The sequence below is a fragment of the Chelonia mydas genome, chromosome 2 (genome assembly GCF_015237465.2).
Source record: "Chelonia mydas isolate rCheMyd1 chromosome 2, rCheMyd1.pri.v2, whole genome shotgun sequence".
Lineage (NCBI taxonomy): Eukaryota > Metazoa > Chordata > Testudines > Cheloniidae > Chelonia > Chelonia mydas.
The window spans coordinates 240,372,507-240,391,743 of record NC_057850.1 but is presented as its reverse complement, the minus strand read 5'-3'; the positions used below and the strand labels follow the sequence as shown (position 1 = coordinate 240,391,743).

The following is a 19,237-nucleotide window of genomic DNA, read 5'->3' as shown; positions in this document are numbered from 1 at the left end:
AGAAGTTGGTGACACATTTTTAGGGTCAGTATGAACACTCCCTGAACATTTCTTCCAGAATACAAATGTTTGTCCTTTATTTAGACCCAAAATTTGTATCCTGGAACAAACCTTTAGAGAGTATTCAGCTTAGCCTTTACAAATATGTTAACTACCGCAAATGATCTGGCAATCACTAACAACAAATAAAAACTTCTAATGCGGACAAACCTGAAAGCCCCAATCCTGCATGTGCATAAATGTTTGCAAGACTGCGGCCCAAACATTTATGTGATAACGATCACCATAGTTTCTGAGAACCCAAGGGACTAATCATGCTAGGGCTGAAGAAAATTGCAGTTTTGCCCTAAGTCAATATGAATCTTTGTAAAACTAAGACCTACTCCTGGGAATAAGGGTTTGTTAGATCATGATGTATATCCTTTTTCCTCTTACTATTTATAGTGCTTAAAAATGATATGGGGTTGGGTTTTCAAAGGAACCTGCGGGAGTTAGGTATCCAAACCCCAATTAAATTGGGCATCTGTCAGAAAGTAGCTGGCCTTCTGGAGTTAGGGGCCCAGCCTACTTCTCACAGGCCCCATGAGGGGAAATGAGGCAGCTCAGGTACACCTGTAAGTAGTTAATTCACCCAGTAACTAGGAGGCAGTTCATTAGACTGTCTACACTGACAACTGAATGACAAAACTTTTGTCTTTCAGAGGTGTTTAAAAAGAAACAAACCCTGAAAACACAAAAGTTTTGCCCTGACAAGCACCGGTATGACCAACGTGTTGTCAGCAGGAGCGCTCTCCTGCCGACAACGCAAATGCTGCTCGTTGGGGTGGAAGTTTTTTCTTGGCAGGAAAGCCGACAAACAGCGGCTACACCACACAACTTTTAGCGGTACTGCTGTAGCGACACAGCCATGTCACTAAAGGCTGTGTAGTGTAAACCATAGCCGCAGGCAGGGAAGCACTGGGGCATGATAAAAGGCTAAGGGCCTCAATTAGAGGAGAAACCTCCTGAAGAAATAGGAAGTTCACAGAGAGGGATTGTAAAGTGAGGATTCTTCCAACTGGCTGGTGAAAAAGCTGCTAGAGAACCCAACACTCCAAAGAGGGCAAATTAGGGCAAGAGGCATGAAAAGCCTGCAGAGGTGGAGAGGTGGCTCATCGAGCAACAAGGGATTGAGACGGATTGATGATGGCTATTCTAAATATGTTCCCTGAGTTGGAAACCAGTGGAGTGGGTGGGCCTGGGTTCCATAAGCACCAACTCCGTGGGTGCTCTGGGGCTCAATCACCCACTGGAAAAAAAAATAGGGGTGCTCAGCACCCATGAGCCACAGTCATAGGCAGTGCATGATTCTTGAGTTTGGGGAGTGGGCGGGAGTGCTGGAAGCTCCCTAGAAGTGTGTGTGTGTGTTGGGGGGGGGGGGCACCAGTAACCAGACCATGGCCCTACCTCACATTCAGTCCCATGGCCCAGCCCTGCTTAGACTCCTCCCCCTGAGGCCCTGCCTGTGATTCACCCGAAGGCACTGCTTCCGCTTTGCCACTTCCCCAAAGGCCCTGCCCCCACTCCACCTCTTCTCACCCTCTCTCCACCTTTTCCTCTGAGGCCTCCTCCCCCAAGGTGCCCCACACCTGCTCCTCTCTGCCTGCTAAGATACCAATGACAGACACATATTCAGTAACTAGAATATGAAAGAAGTGAATAAGTATGCTGAAAATAGCCTCTCCCTAAACACACACACCTCTTCAAAAGCACCCACCAGCAAAAACAAAATCAGCACCTGTGCTGGGTTCCCGTATCTACACCAGCCAAGGACTCCAAAGAGAAGGTGCTAAACCCAGGACACCTAAGGCTGTCTAGCCCCCATTTAGAGTTATGGGACTTCTAACTCTCCATTATCTTGAAGGGGGTAGATACTACTAGAACCCAGCTATTGGGCTGGGTCATCACAAGGACTTGATATACACAGAATTGAGTTTGGTGCCATTAGGGGGATAGGGGTCAGGTTAGTATAGCTCCCCATCCTGCTACCAGAGGTGCTAACTGATAAAGGCCCCATATTACAATGTCTAATACACTAAAGAACTTTAACTATCTAAAATTCCTTTAAAATCCTAGCCCTAGAACAGAAATTATACCCAACTGTTCAATATAAGGTTGCAGCTGGTTTGTAACTTTTTGACAGCAAAGCTCCAATGATGTATGCTTATCAAAATCCTGACTTTAAAATGAAACCCATATTTTTATGGTAATATACAGTCATATAATGCAGTGCTGTTAATAAAAAGTAGTCTGCTATCAAGCAAACCCATCAAGAAAACTTAAGTAGATTATCTACTTACATTTTTTCTATTTATATCATTTATTTTAGATAGTCTAAAATTCTCTCTCACTGCTTAAAAAAATAGAACCAAAACTGCTTTACTGATGCTTAACAAATTTTAAAAAAGGGCTTAAGGCCCTGATTCAGCAAAGACTTATGCAAGTGCTTAACTTTAAGCACTATCAGTTAGTCCCATTAACTTCAACACAGTTGAATGATTGAGAGACTTCACAGCACATAAAATTAAGCATGTGTAAGTCTTTGTATCAGGCATTAAGGATGTGATTAACTTTATTCATTTGAGTAGTCTATTATATGAATGGAACTATTCACATGCGTAAAGTTATTCATATGAATAAATGTTTTCAGGATTGAACGATAGTATGCTGTGTCAGAATATGATGTTGCACTGCAAAAGGAAATGCAATTACAAAGCTCCTTTCTTTCTTGTTATGTAATTTCTAATGTACATGAAAATTAGAATTTATTTGCCTACACAAGCATTAAATATTCATTTAATATTGTGACACCCCATAAGATGTACTATATTATATCTAAACAAACCACAAAATATCCCTAAATATTATAAATTACATACAAAATGCACCCAGCAATAATAATTTATTAAAAAGCCATTCTGTAATCACACCATAGCTAAGTGTATGCAGCCAAATTTTCAGGAGTAGCCATGGATTTTGCATGCTTCTGTTTTTGGGTGTCCAAAATCAGTGGTCCCTTCTAAAAATTTTGTCCAGAATTTCTAGATTGTATTGTTTCAGAGTAGCAGCCCTGTTAGTCTGTATTCGCAAAAAGAAAAGGAGTACTTGTGGCACCTTAGAGACTAACAAATTTATTTGAGCATAAGCTTTCGTGAGCTATAGCTCACTTCATCAGATCCGATGAAGTACTCCTTTTCTAGATTGTATTGTGATATTGTGCACGCTATCTTGCCTTGATTCATGTACATTCCCTCTTAACTTCCTGATCCTGCAATAAGCTCCCTGCAGGGTCCTGGCCTGACATTATGATCTAAAAACTAATATATAATTAATAAACAGTTAAGAATGTGCTTTAAATTGATTATAATAAAAGAAAAGAAAAGGAAAAAGAAACAAACAGCAACTCCAGCAGACACCACTAGAGTTCTCCTTCTCCCAAATATCCCTCGCACCATCCTAAACCCTGTTTACCCCAGAAACCTTAACTGTGGACAGACAGAAGAGGAGAGGGAGAGAATATTCAGACACAATAAAACTCTGAGGGGGGAAAAATATGTGGAAGGAAGAGGCAGCAGCGGCCTGGGGAAGCGATTGAAAAGTTTCCCTTGGCTTAACTTCTCCCTCCCCCGTCCTCCCCCCCCCCCCTTTCCAGCAGCAGAAGCAGCAGCAACAGCACAAGGTGAGAGAGACTTTCGAGTCTGGGGAGGAGGGGTTCGCGTGCGGAGGTGGGGGGGCTTGAATTTACAGCCCTGTGGATGATGTTTCTGTCTCTCTCCCCCTGGCTTTGGGGTGAGGAGACACCGTGTCTCGTGCTGGGTAGGTTTTTTTTTTTTTTTTTTTAAATATGATGGAGGATTATAAACATGGCGCCTTAAAAAAAAAAAAAAAAACCTACAAAATCTATACAGTGATCCAAGAAGCTGGGAGCAGGGGAAGGGCTGCTCTGTAGGAGAAGGGGATCCCAATAAGGGGGAAGCAAATGGGTAGGGGGCAATAATAATCATAATTAATAAAAGGTGGGGAGCTGCTGGGGGAGGGGTGCAAGGTAGGATTTTGTTTGTTGTTGGGGTGAGGGGAGGATAATCTCCTAGCCAGCTTGGAAATCGAGCAGGGAAACTGCGCGGGCGGGGGGGGATATTAACTATTATTTATTCTCGTTTACAAAAGCGCCCCCCGCCCATAGGCTCCAGCTGCAAAGGGCCGGGATTGCGCCCCCCCCCCCCCACTGAAGTTACAATAAATAACCTGGGGGGGGGGGAGAAGTGCAATGGGGGAGGGAAGGAAACGGGGGAGGGAGACACACGAGAAATCCTCTCCCGAATCTTCCACGAGGGCCTGGGGGGAAGCCGGGGCCTCGCGTGAGAGGAGAGGCCGAGCGGGGTGTGGCGCAGGCCAGCCACAGCCCCTACCCCCCGCCCCGGCCTCACACGCAAGGCGCCTGGTTTGCCCCCGGCCCCGCCTGTGTCTGTCGCTGGGGTGGTGTCTGCGTAGAGACGGGGCTTGGGCCGGATAATGGCAGCTGCTCTGCGGGCTTGTCTCCGAAGGAGCGACACGGGTAGGGGGGGACAAGCCCCTGTAGGGGGCACGTGGCGGGGGGCAGACGGCTGTATCCCCACCTCCCCCCGGAGGGCCGACGCTGGGCGGAGGCAATACCCCCGCCCCCCGAGTTCACCCCGCAGGGCAGACGCGCGGTGGGGGAGGGGTAGGGTAGACGCTGGGAGAGAGGTAGTAGCCCCCCCCCCCCCCCGTAGGGTAGACCCTGAGGGAGGGGCGGCGATACGTTAGCTCCCCCCTTAAGGCAGACATGGGCAGGGAAGGTGCATGTTACACCCTCAAACTGTCCCCTAAAGGAGGGAATGGAGTAAGGGTGGGGATTATATCCCTAGCACCCCCTAACAGGAGGTGGGCCCCTGCTCCCCAAGCCCCCCCAGGATGCTCATCAGATCCAGGCAGCCCCTCTTCACTTTCCTTCCCCACCTGCTGGGTGGGTTTCTTCCTCCCACATTGTCTGCTCTAGCTCTTCTGGGGCAGTAGGGCCTGGGCGGATTGGCTCTGGTTTCACATATGTGAGTGGAGAAGCTCACCTGGCCACCTGGAGGCTCGAATCTTTGTGAGGCTCCCTCCCTCCCTCTTCAGAAATGATTTACTCACTCTCCTCACCTGAGAAGTGTTGCAGGAAACTTGACAGCCCTGGTTCTAGGGAATCTTGAAATAATATTTTTAAAACTTCATTTCCAAATTATCTTAAGCCTCCCACAGCATTAACTTAAGTACTGACTCTCCTTCTGTCTCAGAGAATTGCCAGAGGACTCTCCAGGTTTCCTTCCCTTTTTTGTTTTAAGTTTAAGAGGTGAAAGTGTGCAAGGAGAAGCAAATCTTTATGTAGGGTACAGAAAGCAGAAATATAGTGGGGCATTTCATTATGTTTTCCTGGCTCTCTCTTAGTTTGAGAGACAAGTCAGTATGTCAAATAGTGACATTGGGGACTTGGGAAACTTTGTGTGACATTTCTGAGCTCACAGTTTTTGTCCCTGAAAATCACTCAGAATTATCATTAAGTGTGTTAGGTCTTGTTCAAATGCAAAGTAGTGAACAGCATTTAAACGACACTAGTAAAGAACTAGGCTTGAGAAACCTAGAAACATATTGAAAAATCAAGTATTGAATACGGTGCTGAGTATTGTATAATTCAGTGATAGTTTGACATTTTAACATCTCAGAGTAGTCTCTTCCTCTCACACTTTACTGATTGTATTACTTGAAAAATATAATAAAATAGTTTTTAAAATACCATATTGGAGTGGAGAGGACAAGAGGAAGGCAGAAAATTTCTCCCACCTTTGTGAAGCCTGTTTTTATTGAACTTTATGGTGTTCCTTTGTAGGAAATTCCTTGAGGGGAATCTCTTACACAACGGGGGGGGGGCAGAAAAAGCAATTTGTGGTTCAGGTTGCAATCCCTTGAGTTTTTCTTGTCCCTCCTCATTCAGCACAAAGGACCAGGTCTCTCTTCACACATTTTAAAAACAATTTTATTATCAGCCATTCTGAGCATGTTACAGAAAGTCTTCAGGGAAGTAAAGCATTTGCTGACTGCTGTTTTATATAAGAAGTGAAAGTATACTCAAAATAATTCCTTGCATGGGTTCACGTTTAATCCCAAATTTTCTATAGCTAAATAAGTTATTGTTATTTTGACTGGATTTTTTGATGGAGGTCTCAGTAACTCACAGGTTTGTTAATGTTGTGAGAGCATTTAATTTTTTTGGTCACAAATTTTAATCTATGTTCAGAGTGACTGAAAGAGTTATCTGATGGCTGCTTTGTTGATTGTGGTATTTATTGGTGGTCAATCTGTTGACAAAATTCAACTGTCAAACATATGCACATCATTTGATATAACATTTTATGAAATTAAATTCATTGATTTTAATGAAGCTGTAACCATTGGCACTAGCAGTGAATTTTGCCCATGAAATTTCAGATTTGTCAAAAATTACTCCACAGATGTGTGTGTTGTTTTTAGAGTTTAAGTTCCTGAACCAGTCTAGATAGATTGTTCTTCAGCAAGGATTGTGTTTATATTCAAGTATATTGGGGTTAATTCCTTTCCCTCCATGTACTCAGTAAATGAACAGTAGTTTGTGTAGAGTTTCTGTCAGTAATTTCTCTTGGTTGTAATTTTTTTTGTTCTGGTATGTAATGTGAGATTTCTTTTGGTCATTCTCCTTGCACTGAAGGTTTAGGAGCTTTCCAGTACTAATTAACATTCTTTATTCCACAAGCTAACATTATAAGAATTTTGGTTTCTGTGTCCCCTTTTGTCTGGGTTCCTCTGTTGTAGTAAGCCAAGAGTGCAATCTGAAGTTATTTCTTTTACAAGCATTTGAAAAATCCACCTCTTTGGAGAGTCCCAGAAGGTAGTCAGAATTGAACACTCTATGATACTTGGAGCATGGTGCCCTTGGCACTTTGGCAACACTATGTGTCATCTTTTATGTAGTCTATACATCTTAGTTTGTCAGGGTTGCTTGTGCTAACAATTGTGAACAAAGACGGTAACGGCAAGATTGTTTTTCTCAGATTCTGGAAGACTTTTGATAACTCGGATCTACACTTGATTTCTAAATGAGTTATCAGAGTTGCAGCCGTGTTAGTCTGTATTTGCAAAAAGAAAAGGAGTACTTGTGGCACCTTAGAGAGTAACAAATTTATTTGAGCATAAGCTTTCGTGAGCTACAGCTCACTTCATCGGATGCATTCAGTGGAAAATACAGTGGGGAGATTTATATACATAGAGAACATGAAACAATGGGTGTTACCATACACACTGTAAGGAGAGTGATCACTTAAGGTGAGCTATTACCAGCAGGAGAGTGGGGGCGGGGGGGAGGGGAACCTTTTGTAGTGATAATCAAGGTGGGCCATTTCCAGCAGTTGACAAGAACGTCTGAGGAACAGTGGGGGCGGGGGGGAATAAACAAGGGGAAATAGTTTTACTTTGTGTAACGACCCATCCACTCCCAGTCTCTATTCAAGCCTAAGTTAATAGTATCCATTTTGCATTTTAATCCCAATTCAGCAATCTCTCATTGGAGTCTGTTTTTGAAGTTTTTTTTGAAGAATTGCAACTTTTAGGTCTGTAATCGAGTGACCAAAGAGATTGAAGTGTTCTCCGACTGGTTTTTGAATGTTATAATGCTTGATGTCTGATTTGTGTCCATTTATGCTTTTACCCAGAGACTGTCCAGTTTGACCAATGTATATGGCAGAGGGGCATTGCTGGCACATGATGGCATATATCACATTGGTAGATGTGTAGGTGAACGAGCCTCTGATAGTGTGGCTGATGTGATTCGGCCCTATGATGGTGTCCCCTGAATAGATATGTGGACACAGTTAGCAATGGGCTCTGTTGCAAGGATAGGTTCCTGGGTTAGTGGTTCTACTGTGTGGTGTGTGGTTGCTGGTGAGTATTTGCTTCAGGTTGGGGGGCTGTCTGTAAGCAAGGACTGGCCTGTCTCCCAAGATTTGTGAGAGTGATGGGTCGTCCTTCAGGATAGGTTGTAGATCCTTGATGATGCGTTGGAGGGGTTTTAGTTGGGTGCTGAAGGTGATGGCTGAATTGGAATTAATTTGCGAACTGGATACAATTAACTTAGGCTTGAATAGAGACTGGGAGTGGATGGGTCATTACACAAAGTAAAACTATTTCCCCTTGTTTATTCCCCCCCGCCCCCACTGTTCCTCAGACGTTCTTGTCAACTGCTGGAAATGGCCCACCTTGATTATCACTACAAAAGGTTCCCCTCCCCCCTGCCCCCACTCTCCTGCTGGTAATAGCTCACCTTAAGTGATCACTCTCCTTACAGTGTGTATGGTAACACCCATTGTTTCATGTTCTCTATGTATATAAATCTCCCCACTGTATTTTCCACTGAATGCATCCGATGAAGTGAGCTGTAGCTCACGAAAGCTTATGCTCAAATAAATTTGTTACTCTCTAAGGTGCCACAAGTACTCCTTTTCTTTTTGCTAAATGAGTTACTTATTGTTCTGTAGTTAGATCTGTCAGTTTGTCCTTGCAGGCCGTATTTTCCAAAGTCATGAGTTTGTGAAGCAATATGCCATTTTGGAGGGAATATTCTAGTGAGCTAAGTCTTGGGGAAGTAAGTCTTTCTGCAAGAGGCTTGTAATGCAATGAAATTTATTTTTTAAAGTATTAAATACATCAATTTTTAAAAAGCTGGTGAAAATGCACTTTTGCAGTCTGTTGGTTGCAAAATGAGTGTAAATTATATTTTATTTTAAATCAAATATTAAATTGTTTTAAAATGTTACAAATTAAAAGGTCCAGTCCTGGAAACACTTACTACTGGTATAGTATATGTAACTGGGAGTAGTCTGATGTTAGTGAGACGTCTCACAGTATATAGTAAGCACTATGACCTCTACTCTTCATAGGTGGACCTTACATCTATACTGAGTTCTATGGATGTCAGGGGTCTGCTAAGTACATCTCATGGCAGAATCGGGTTATATCTGCTGATGTTTGTGAGATTGGGCTTTAAACTAGGTATAAATCTTCTATTGGAAGCAGTGGCTTTCATTGATTTCAGTATGACCAGTACCTCGCCCTAAATTATTTGTTAGCTATTACTTTGAATGTTGAGTTTTAAAAGAGAATGAGTTTTTTCATACAGAGCTATGGACAAGTTATTTTTAAGATGAAGCCAAGCAAACTCTTGACTATATATTACAGATTCTCCTAGTTATGAAAGAAGTGAATAAACTCCTGGTTATTTAATCAAGATGTTTAAATGGATATCCATGTAGTTACTGTGTTGGGTTTTTTTTGTGTGTGTCATTGCAAGACTGCCTTCCCCTTTCCCCCCCATTAGTAAACACTTTCCTTAAATTGCAAACAATTAGAGTTTGAACTAATTTAAAATAAAGTTGTGCAGTGCTGAAACTTGATTCAATTTTAGTAACATCTGATTTTTGTTTTTCTCCTTTGAGAGCAGTATTCTTTAGGCTGCTCACAAGACCACAGCAGGAATAGTGGAGAGATGCTGTGACACACCCATGAACCCAAATCAAAGGTCTAATTTTAGGCCTAGCAGCCTTGGTAACATCCCTTTAGAGTACAATCCTGCAGTTATTCTATGCAGGTAAATCCCAGTGGAAGTTGCTGAGAGTTTGTATACAGAATGATTGCAAGATCTAGCAAAGGAGACAAGTTAATTATTTTTTTCAGTTTCTCCTTCCTTTACCATTTTTCAGAATTGCAGTTCTTGTATCTTTTTTGTAGATACCTGTATCTTCATTTACAGTAGTATACTGGAATTTTAAAAGAAACCCAAACTCTTGAATGCAATTGCAGGAGAATAATACAAATGATTCCAAAATACAAAGAAGTAATTGTTTTATACAAGCAACAGAATATTTTAAAATTTTTCTTTTGAATATACTCTGAACTTGTTGCACAGAACCAGACGAATAATTTAAAAAGACTTTCTGCATGTTCACAGAAAATAGGAGAGTTAGGTACCGGTGGGTGTAATAACACTGCTTTTCAATCAGTAGTAATGTGATGAAAATTTCTTACAATTTTGCTATAAAAATCTAAAGTGGTAAAATCCATTTCCTTGACATTTAGGCAAAAGCCAAGTATAGTACAAAATTAATATCATACATATCTATAGGAGAACTTTTTCAGAGGCAGAGAATTGGAATCAGTCTTAGGTTGTTTTTTTTTTTCCCCTTAATGGGATACTGTCAACTTGAAATCTAGTCAGTTTCCAAAAAACAATTTTTTTTTTAGATATTATATCTGCCTTTTAGCCCATCTGCCAATTTTATATAACATTTTCCTATTTTAATTTTTTTCTCTTCCCTGTTTGTCTATGATTCCCTGTTTGTGTAAGTCTTTCATACTAAAGTATATAGTTTTTTTTTTTTACCTTAAAATTAGCTAAATTTACCATAGTACATTTTTATTTACAAATTCTAGAGTCTACTGGTAGGTGTAGTATTCAAAAGTGGCATGCTGGAAATTAGATTTTGTACTTTGATCTCCTGAACTTACAGTGTGACACATTATCTCTTCTTTTTAAGAGAAGTTAATGGGAGCAAGGTGGAACAATTAATGGGAGGCTGTACTTTGTTCACAAATCTTAGCAAAATAACTCTTATCTTCCAGCAATGAGTATTGCTACTCCAACGATAAGATCCAGTAAAAAAGTGAAACAAAATTGAGTTGAGAGACTGACTAAAAGCTTAAAATTAACAAAGTAATATGCCATAATAGTAAGCTGAAAGAGAAGTAAAGAAAAAACTGAAAAATATCTTTAACTCAGTTTTGAAGAAAGTTTTATTATTTCCTGGCTAGTTGTCTAATCCTTCTAATTTTCTGTCAACAATCCTCATGCTTATTTTGTAGCAGAATGTTTATTTTTGCACACATTTAAACATACATGTTATTACATTGTAGTTATTTGTGTACTGTTATAGAAGGTGTGTTATCAGAAATCCAAGGAGTAGCCAAGTCTGCACAGAAGCTTAAGTTGAATTCTGTTATCTTATTGTTCCTTTCTTTGTTAATAAAGGAAAACCACAGGAAGAGGGTGAGTTTGACTCCACAATGTGAGAGATTTTAGGGAACAGCAGATGTTCACACTTATTAATACTACAGAAGAACATTTTAACTCTGGTTAGTTTTTAAGTTCTGCTCTTAAATGATATTTGTGATAACTGTAATTCTCCTATGATTCACATTATGGGATCAATCCGGCAATATATTGAAGTACTCATCTCCAATAGTAGCTCAGTACCTTTCAGAATTGAGCCCTCTTTCTTTTTTTTACTGTGGACATTCTAGTTTTATTACAGTCAGTGCCAAAACTTCCTTTGACTTCGGTAGGGCCAGGATTTAATCTAATGTGTTTTTGTTTAATGGTCTTTTCAGTAATCAATACAAAAGATTCATGTCCCAATAACTAACTGCAAATCACAGAGAGTTTGCATTCACAACAAAGAGGACATATTCACAACCAAAGGAACTGTGTACCATAAAATAGAATCACAGGGCACTGTATTATAATAGTTTTTATATCTGAAAACAACTAATGGATGGTACAAGTATAATTACAGAGTCCCTGATGCTTCAGACACTTATACATGTAATCAGTGAGCCTAGTCACACAAAGTTAAACATGTATAAATTTTTGCAGGATTGGGGCCATACTCAATACAAAAATCTGTATTTTTATAACTAAAGTAATATTTTTAGCGCTTTATACATAACTAAAGTACTATAAGAAAATGACCGTAGTTTGTCATTTTTTTCTGTGTATTTTTTTTTTTTTTACTTTTATGAAGAATGACATTATCTTCATTTTAAACTATTTTCCAATAAAATGTATGTGTTTCCTGGAAGTCTGCCTTTAGTCGTACAAATTGTTGCCATGATCCTGAAGCAACTTAAGAACATGCTTAGCTTTAAGCTTGTGAGAGTCCAATTGAATCCAAGGGAACTACTTACATGATTAAAGTGTATCATGTACATAAGTTTCTGCAGGGTCTGCCTATATTTTTACATTTTCAATCAATTGTATGTTTTCTCTGGCTCCTTACTTTATATTTCTTTATTAGTATCTGTCTTTCTAAATGTTTTATAACCTGTACACATTAAACATACATGGTTACATTATTTGTAAATATAGAAAATTAGTAGAGAAAAACTTAATTGGGAATTAGTTAAGCAACCTCCATTGATATACATTTTCAACCTTAACAGTTGGAATTTTTAAAATTTCTATAGACGGTCTTCCTCCAAAAACCAAAACACTGAAATGCTGCCATTTCATTCATGCCTTCTATTCCTATTTCACTTACTGTCATGCCATGAAAGTTACACATTCCAATCCCTAACCACACCTTTGTCTCCTTATAATTTGCATAAATTCATGTAAAGTTGAGACCATATTACTGTGAATATAAAATCCTATATCCTTTTCAAGGAATTCTATATCCAGTGTGTTATAACTAACATACAATTTTCCATTACTTTTTTCTTTTTTTAAAAAAAATAAGCAGTACAAGTGTTAGTAAATAATGTTGGGAAACTACAGTTGCTTTAGGGAGGAAATGCGACTGATAGTTCATCACTTGCTCTGCCTTTGTTCATGGCAATTGACCAGAGGTAGCAAACTCAACCCCATTTGCAATCTCAGTTTCATTGGCTGGAAAGTAATGGAGGCGGAAACAAGGCTCCAGCCCTCTCTACCCACCTGTTCTGAGGGGAAAAGAAGGATAGTACTAGGCACCTGCTCTTCCACCAGCACTCGGACCCAAAATCTAGGGAGCTCTAACAGTAGTTCAGGTGGGGAATTTCTTACTCTGTTCCCAGCCTCATTTGCACCAGGCACAATCTGGTCAATAAATGTAAAATACCATATAGTCAACAGATTCTGTAATCACAAAGATAGTGCTTTGCTTTTTATTCATAAAAGTATCTTACAGTTTGAACAACATGTCACACCAGCCAAAACCTGACTTATCATAATGTATCCTGGGACTAAAGTACTGTTGAAATCTTTAGTATTAATTAAATAGTATACTATTTCTTTTATATACCTCTAATATATAATTTCAGATCACAAGAGGGAATTTCTAGGCAGTTATGCTTTTAACACTTTTTTTCAGGTAGCAAAATGGAAATCATAGTACTTTCGTGGTTTTAGGTAGATTCTGTATACACACTTTCAGCCTTAAGTGTTTCTTAACTATGGGCAAGCTTCTAAAAGCCTTATGCATTTTGAGTAGCAACTTACTATGAGTGGGCCTGTTGATTTCGAAGTCCCTGGTTTACTGATATGCCTTTTATTATGATGGCTGCCTCTATTGACAGATCAAAGATTATTACCTTTTAAGGCTATTAGCTAAAAATAAATTTGAAACATATATATTGCAAGAAATGTTACTGATAAACTTTTAAGAATTTAAAAAATGGAAAATGAACAGCTAAGGCAAAGTAGAACTAATACTCAAATATCTTCACAGTTCATACTGTATGAATAACATCCAGTACGGGTATAAGATATTATGCATTCCAACAATAATCTGAATTCTGACCCTTTATCCCCACTACTTCAAAATTGATAGACACTTGCATCCAACCACCCTACAAAATACATGCTGAATATGGGCTACAAGTAGCTCACCTACCACTTATGTGTGGATCTCAGTGCAGAATTGGGCCTTAGTCTCCATAAAGAGTTCAGAAAAAACGCCTTTCCTTCCACCTTGTGATTTTATTCTGAGACAAAGTGCACTTTACCTCACTCGCAATCCCTTGAAATCTCACTATATCTGCTCTTTATTTCTTGGTTAGTGAGTGCCATAAACCCAAGGTTAGTATTGTCCCTTTAAATTGATCTGAATGCTGTCTAGGCTTTAGGTCACTCCTAGGAGCTAAATGCCTGAAGCAGCTTTTGGGAAGCTAGATGTTTCATCATGAATTATTGTCTGTGTCAGCAGACATCTGAAGGTAACATGGCTCAGTGAAAAATCAATCCTTGAATACCAACATTTCTGAATAAGAGAAATATAAAGTATTTATTTCACCCACAAAAGCTTTCTAAAAACTTCTCTTCTCACCCAAACAAAACAAGATGGGGGGAGAAGGGACAGGGGGAAGAAGAGAGGTACCTTTGCCCTGAAAAGACTTCACATAGTCTGTCTCATTGATCGGCGTGACAGGTTTCTTGAAAACTGGTGCAAGTATAAAACCCTTGTGTTTTTTACATTTACTTAAATACAATGAAAAAAAGTGAGGTGGGGGAAGATCGCTGAATTTTCATGGACAGTTCATTTGAAGGAAAGGTAATGGTTCAAATCACTTCCAGCCATTATGTTCTATGCTATTACACACCTGGGAATGGATCAGTTTGTTCCTGCTGGGTGGTAGGCTCCACCACCAACAGTCCAATAACTGCATCTTCCAGCTGTAGAGCTCTCACATCTTTTTATTCTTAGAATGCCCCAAAGTTCATGCGTTCAAAGAAAACACTTTTAGGAAGAGACTTTACCTTTCTCCACAGTTCACATTCCTGTCAGCCCCCTTTCCACTTCTCTGACTACTACGGGGCTTCTTTATAAAGTTTCCTGTTTGGGGTCAAGCTCTTAGCTCCTACCTGAGTCCAGGCATAAGATCTAGTATTGCTGTTCACACCTTCCCACTTGGGGAAGCAGGATGAATTAGCAGGAAATGAACTCCACATATGCTGAAATCAGTAGTTCTTCCACCTTATATTAGTTTTCTTTATCTGAGTTGTTTATAATAAAGAGGTAAGATGGGTGAGCTAATATCTTTTGTTGGACAAATAGAAGATATTACTTCACCCACCCCGTCTCTCTAATAGCATGGGACCAACACGGCTACAACAACATTGTTTATAATAGAGCAGTCTTGCAAAACCCCTATTTGCCTGCTCTCTGGGGCCTAGTGGCATCGACTTCTGCAGACTCTAAAGGACGTGCTATAGTGTACATCAGTGGTTCTCAACCTATTTACTACCATTGTGGGCTGCATATGCAGGTCTCTCTATGTGTTATGTGGCCTGTATGCACACAATATATATACTTCCTGAGGATGTCACATGGGCCGCAGCTGTGTGCTGGTTGGGCTGCAAGTGGTCCGTGGGCCACAAGTTGAGAACCACTGATGTAGACACTACAGTGATGGAAAAGTTTTTTCCGTTGCTGTAGTAAATCCATCACTCTTTAGAGGTAGCAGCTAGGTTGACAGAAGAATTCTTGTGCTGACCTAAGTGCATCTAGGGCTGGGGGTGAGTTCTACTTAGTGACGTTGCACAGGGTATTAAAATTTTCACAGCTCTGAGCAATATAGGTAGGTCAGCTTAAGTTTTAGGTGTAAGCCAGGCCTAAGCTGCTTTTTTTTTTTTTTTTTTTTAAAAAAAAGGCTTCTAGCCTTTATAGTTGTAAAGAAAACCTTTAAAAATGTAAACCAAGTGTAATCACCTGCAGTTAGCAGGTGGTGGGAGAGCTGTTGTTGCTATTACCCTATGGAGCCTATAAAAGGAATTGTATTTACCCTGTCCAGTTCAACAGCAGCAGGAGTAAATGCCGTGGCTCCTGAGCCCAGGGGGAGGAGTAAACTCTAGTGATTCTTCCTGAATCCTCTTTTGTAAGAACATAGGAATTGCCATATTGAATCAGACCGGCATGCCAGGTAGTCCTGTATCCTCTCAGATAGTGGCCAATAGCAGGAAACTCAGTGGAAGATGCCAGAAAAAATCCCTACAAAAAAACAAAACTTTGCAGTCGGCAGGTATGGAATAAAATTTTCCCTCCAGGGAAAATTTCATTCTAATTCCTAATAGTTGGCTTCTGCCCTGAAGCAGGAGGATTCCTCTCCTTTCCAAAGTTTGTGTTTTTTTTTAACATTTAATCCCTTTTTAGGCTAAGCTTCTTCCCTTCTCATCCCTGAATACTATTCCAGAACACCCCAGCTCCCCTGCCTTACAGCCTCCTATTGCAGGCACAGTATCTTCCAGCCCAGTTCCACAGTCCTCTTCCCAGGCCCAGGAAGAACAGAAGACACCTGGCTTTCATTCAGTGTGTGACTGAGTTGGGAGGATTTGAGTAGTGAGTTAATGGTGGTTGGCTGGTGTATGTGAATAAAAGTTCGGAAGTATGTATGACAGGAAGAATGGAAAAGTCTGGTGTGAAGTATACCTGTGTAAGACAGTACAGGTGCATGTGTCAAAGAAGAGTGCGTAAGAAAGAGAAGGAGGGCCAGATTCTCTCCTGATGTAAATTGGTGCAGCTCTCTTGGCTTCAATGTAGCAACAACTTGGACTAGAACATCCAGGAGTGTGTAAAATGGAGTATGTCATGGGTACCGGCAGAGGTGTTTTGAAGAGGGGGGCGAGGGGGGGGGAGAGGGAGAGGGAGAGAGAGAGAATGATTATATGAAGGTAAAGGAGTTAAAAGACCATATATTTTAAATAGTATTCATCAGTGTTAATGTTCACACATGAGCTTAAAACTGAATGTTAATCTCTTCTGCTTTATGAAGTTCACTAGGGACCAATATCTACCACCCTTACTCACATTGAGCAGCACTTCACTATGTTGTTTTCTTCATTGTGATTATTCAGTGCGTGAGGGTGCAGAATCTAGTCCTGTGTTTGGACAATGAAAATTAACTCGTTAGTCCCTAGAAAAATGCTGTAGTATTGTGTTGCAAACAGTTGTAAGGGGAATGTTTAAATCAAATAAATCTCTTTTCAGTGAAATATAAAATAAATTATAAAAACTATTTCTTTTAATATACTAGGTTTTATAAAATCTTAGGTTTGGAGAAGCTTTCAGCCATTTTAATTCAAGTTGTAATGATCAAGCAATTAGGTTGTTTAAAGTTACTGCAGCTAGGTAAGCCACTTATAGGACATTGTTGGGTAGTTTAGTTATAAAATCTGGCTTACTAGCTTCTAAATGTCTGTTTTTATAAGTATTAACTCTTGATTATGTAAAGAAAACAAAATTATATCAATTACAGTGAAAAAAATACAAAGCTAAGTACAATATAAAACTAGTCATAATATTTTACATTTCACTGCTTTCTGTTGTACAAAAATGTAGAGAAGAAGAACGCAAATAGGAAACAAAAACAGGCTATAGGAAACAAATAGCTTGATTTTTAATAGGGCTGTCGATTAATTGCAGTTAACTCACGCGATTAACTCAAAAAAGTTAAAAGCGATTAAAAAAATTAATTGCGATTCATAACACTGTTAATAGAATACAAATTGAAATTTCTTAAATATTTTGATGTTTTCTACATTTTCAAATATATTGATTTCTATTATAACATAGAATACAAAGTGTACAGTGTTCACTTTATATTATTTTTTATTACAAATATTTGCACTGTAAAATTGATAAACAGAAAAAAGTATTTTTCAATTCACCTCATACAAGTACTGTAGTGCAATCTCTTGATCATGGAAGTGCAACTTACAAACGTAGCATTTGTTACATAACTGCACTCAAAAACAAAACAATGTAAAACTTTAGAGCCTACAAGTCCACTCAGTCCTAATTCTTGTTCAGACAATCGCGAAGAGAAACAAGTTTTTTACATTTATGGGAGATCATGCTGCCCACTTCTTAATTACAATGTCACCTGAAAGTGAGAACAAGCATTCACATGCCACTGTTGTAGCTGGTGTCGCAAGATCTTTACGTGCCAGATCGCTAAAGATTCATATGACTCTTCATGCTTCGGCCATCGTTCCAGAGGACATGCTTCCATGCTGATGACGTTTGTTAAACAAAACGTTAATTAAATTTGTGACTGAACTCCTTGGGGGAGAGTTGTATGTCTCCTGCTCTGTTTTACCCACATTCTGCCATATATTTCATAGCAGTCTCGGATGGTGACCCAGCACTCGTTTGTTTTATAAGAACACTTTCACTGCAAATTTGATAAAATGCAAAGAAGATACCAATGTGAATTTCTAAAGATAGCTACAGCACTTGGCTCAAGATTTAAGAACCTGAAGTGCCTTCCAAAATCTGAGAGGGATGAGGTGTGGAGCATGCTTTCAGAAGTCTTAAAAGAGCAACACTGATACAGAAGCTACAGAACCCAAACCACCAAAAAAGAAAAATCAACCTTCTGCTAATGGCAGACTTGACTCAGATGATGAAAATGAATATGCATCGGTCCGCACTGCTTTGGATTGTTATCGAGCAGAACCCGTCGTCAGCATGGACGCATGTCCTCTGGAATGGTGGTTGACGCATCAAGGGACATATGAATCTTGAGCACATCTGGCATGTAAAGATCTTGTAACGCCAGCTACAACAGTGCCATGTGAACGCCTGTTCTCGCTTTCAGGTGACATTGTAAACAAGAAGCAGGCAACATTATCTTCTGCAAATGTAAACAAACTTGTTTGTCTGAGCAACTGGCTGAACAAGAAGTAGGTCTGATTGGACTTGTAGACTCTAAAGTTTTACATTGTTTTATTTTTGAATACAGGTTATTTTTGTACATAATTCTACATTTGTACGTTCAACATTCATGGTAAAGAGATTGCACTACAGTACTTGTATTAGGTGAACTGAAAAATAACCTCTCGTTTTTTACAGTGCAAATGTTTGTAATCAAAAATAAATACAAAGTGAGCACTGTACACTTTATATTCTGTGTTGTAATTGAAATCAATATATTTGAAAATGTAGAAAACATCCAAAAATATTTAAACAAATGGTATTCTATTGTTGTTTAACAGTGCAATTAATTGCATGATTAATCATGATTAATTTTTTTAATCTCTTGACAGCCCTAATTTTTAAACCTTACTTTGGCAGGTCTTCTGCTTTTACATATGCAGGTTAGCACGACTAAATCATGTAATTAGACATCCATTGGTATTAATTTCACCCACAATATTGTGATGTTTGTAAGTACAAAAATGGAGGCAAGTTTTTAGAATCACGAGCCTAAATGATTTTAACAAGCCACCATTCTGTGTCAAGAATAATGTATCCTTAAAATGCTGCTGTTGCTGCAAAAAAAAAAAGAAAAAAAAGAAAAAAAAGCCACATTGTTTATGCTAGTTTTTCAGCAGCATCAAGTTAATACAGCTCCCACACTGTTGGTA

General features: G+C 39.5%; 1 protein-coding gene across 29 annotated transcripts in view; it reads left to right on the top strand.

Moving 5' to 3' along the window:
- Nucleotides 1-3,466: 3,466 nt before the first annotated feature.
- Nucleotides 3,467-19,237, top strand: part of ZMYND11 (zinc finger MYND-type containing 11) — a 171,519-nt gene continuing 155,748 nt past the window's right edge. For 5 of the 29 annotated variants that reach the window (XM_043541523.1, XM_043541535.1, XM_043541519.1 and 2 more), the window contains exon 1: nt 3,503-3,718. The gene's annotated coding sequence lies outside the window, so the exon portion shown is untranslated. Of the gene's footprint in view, nt 3,719-4,308; nt 4,595-11,146; nt 11,251-19,237 lie in introns of those variants that run through there. The other 24 variants (XM_043541531.1, XM_043541513.1, XM_043541541.1 and 21 more) reach the window with 17 other exon arrangements.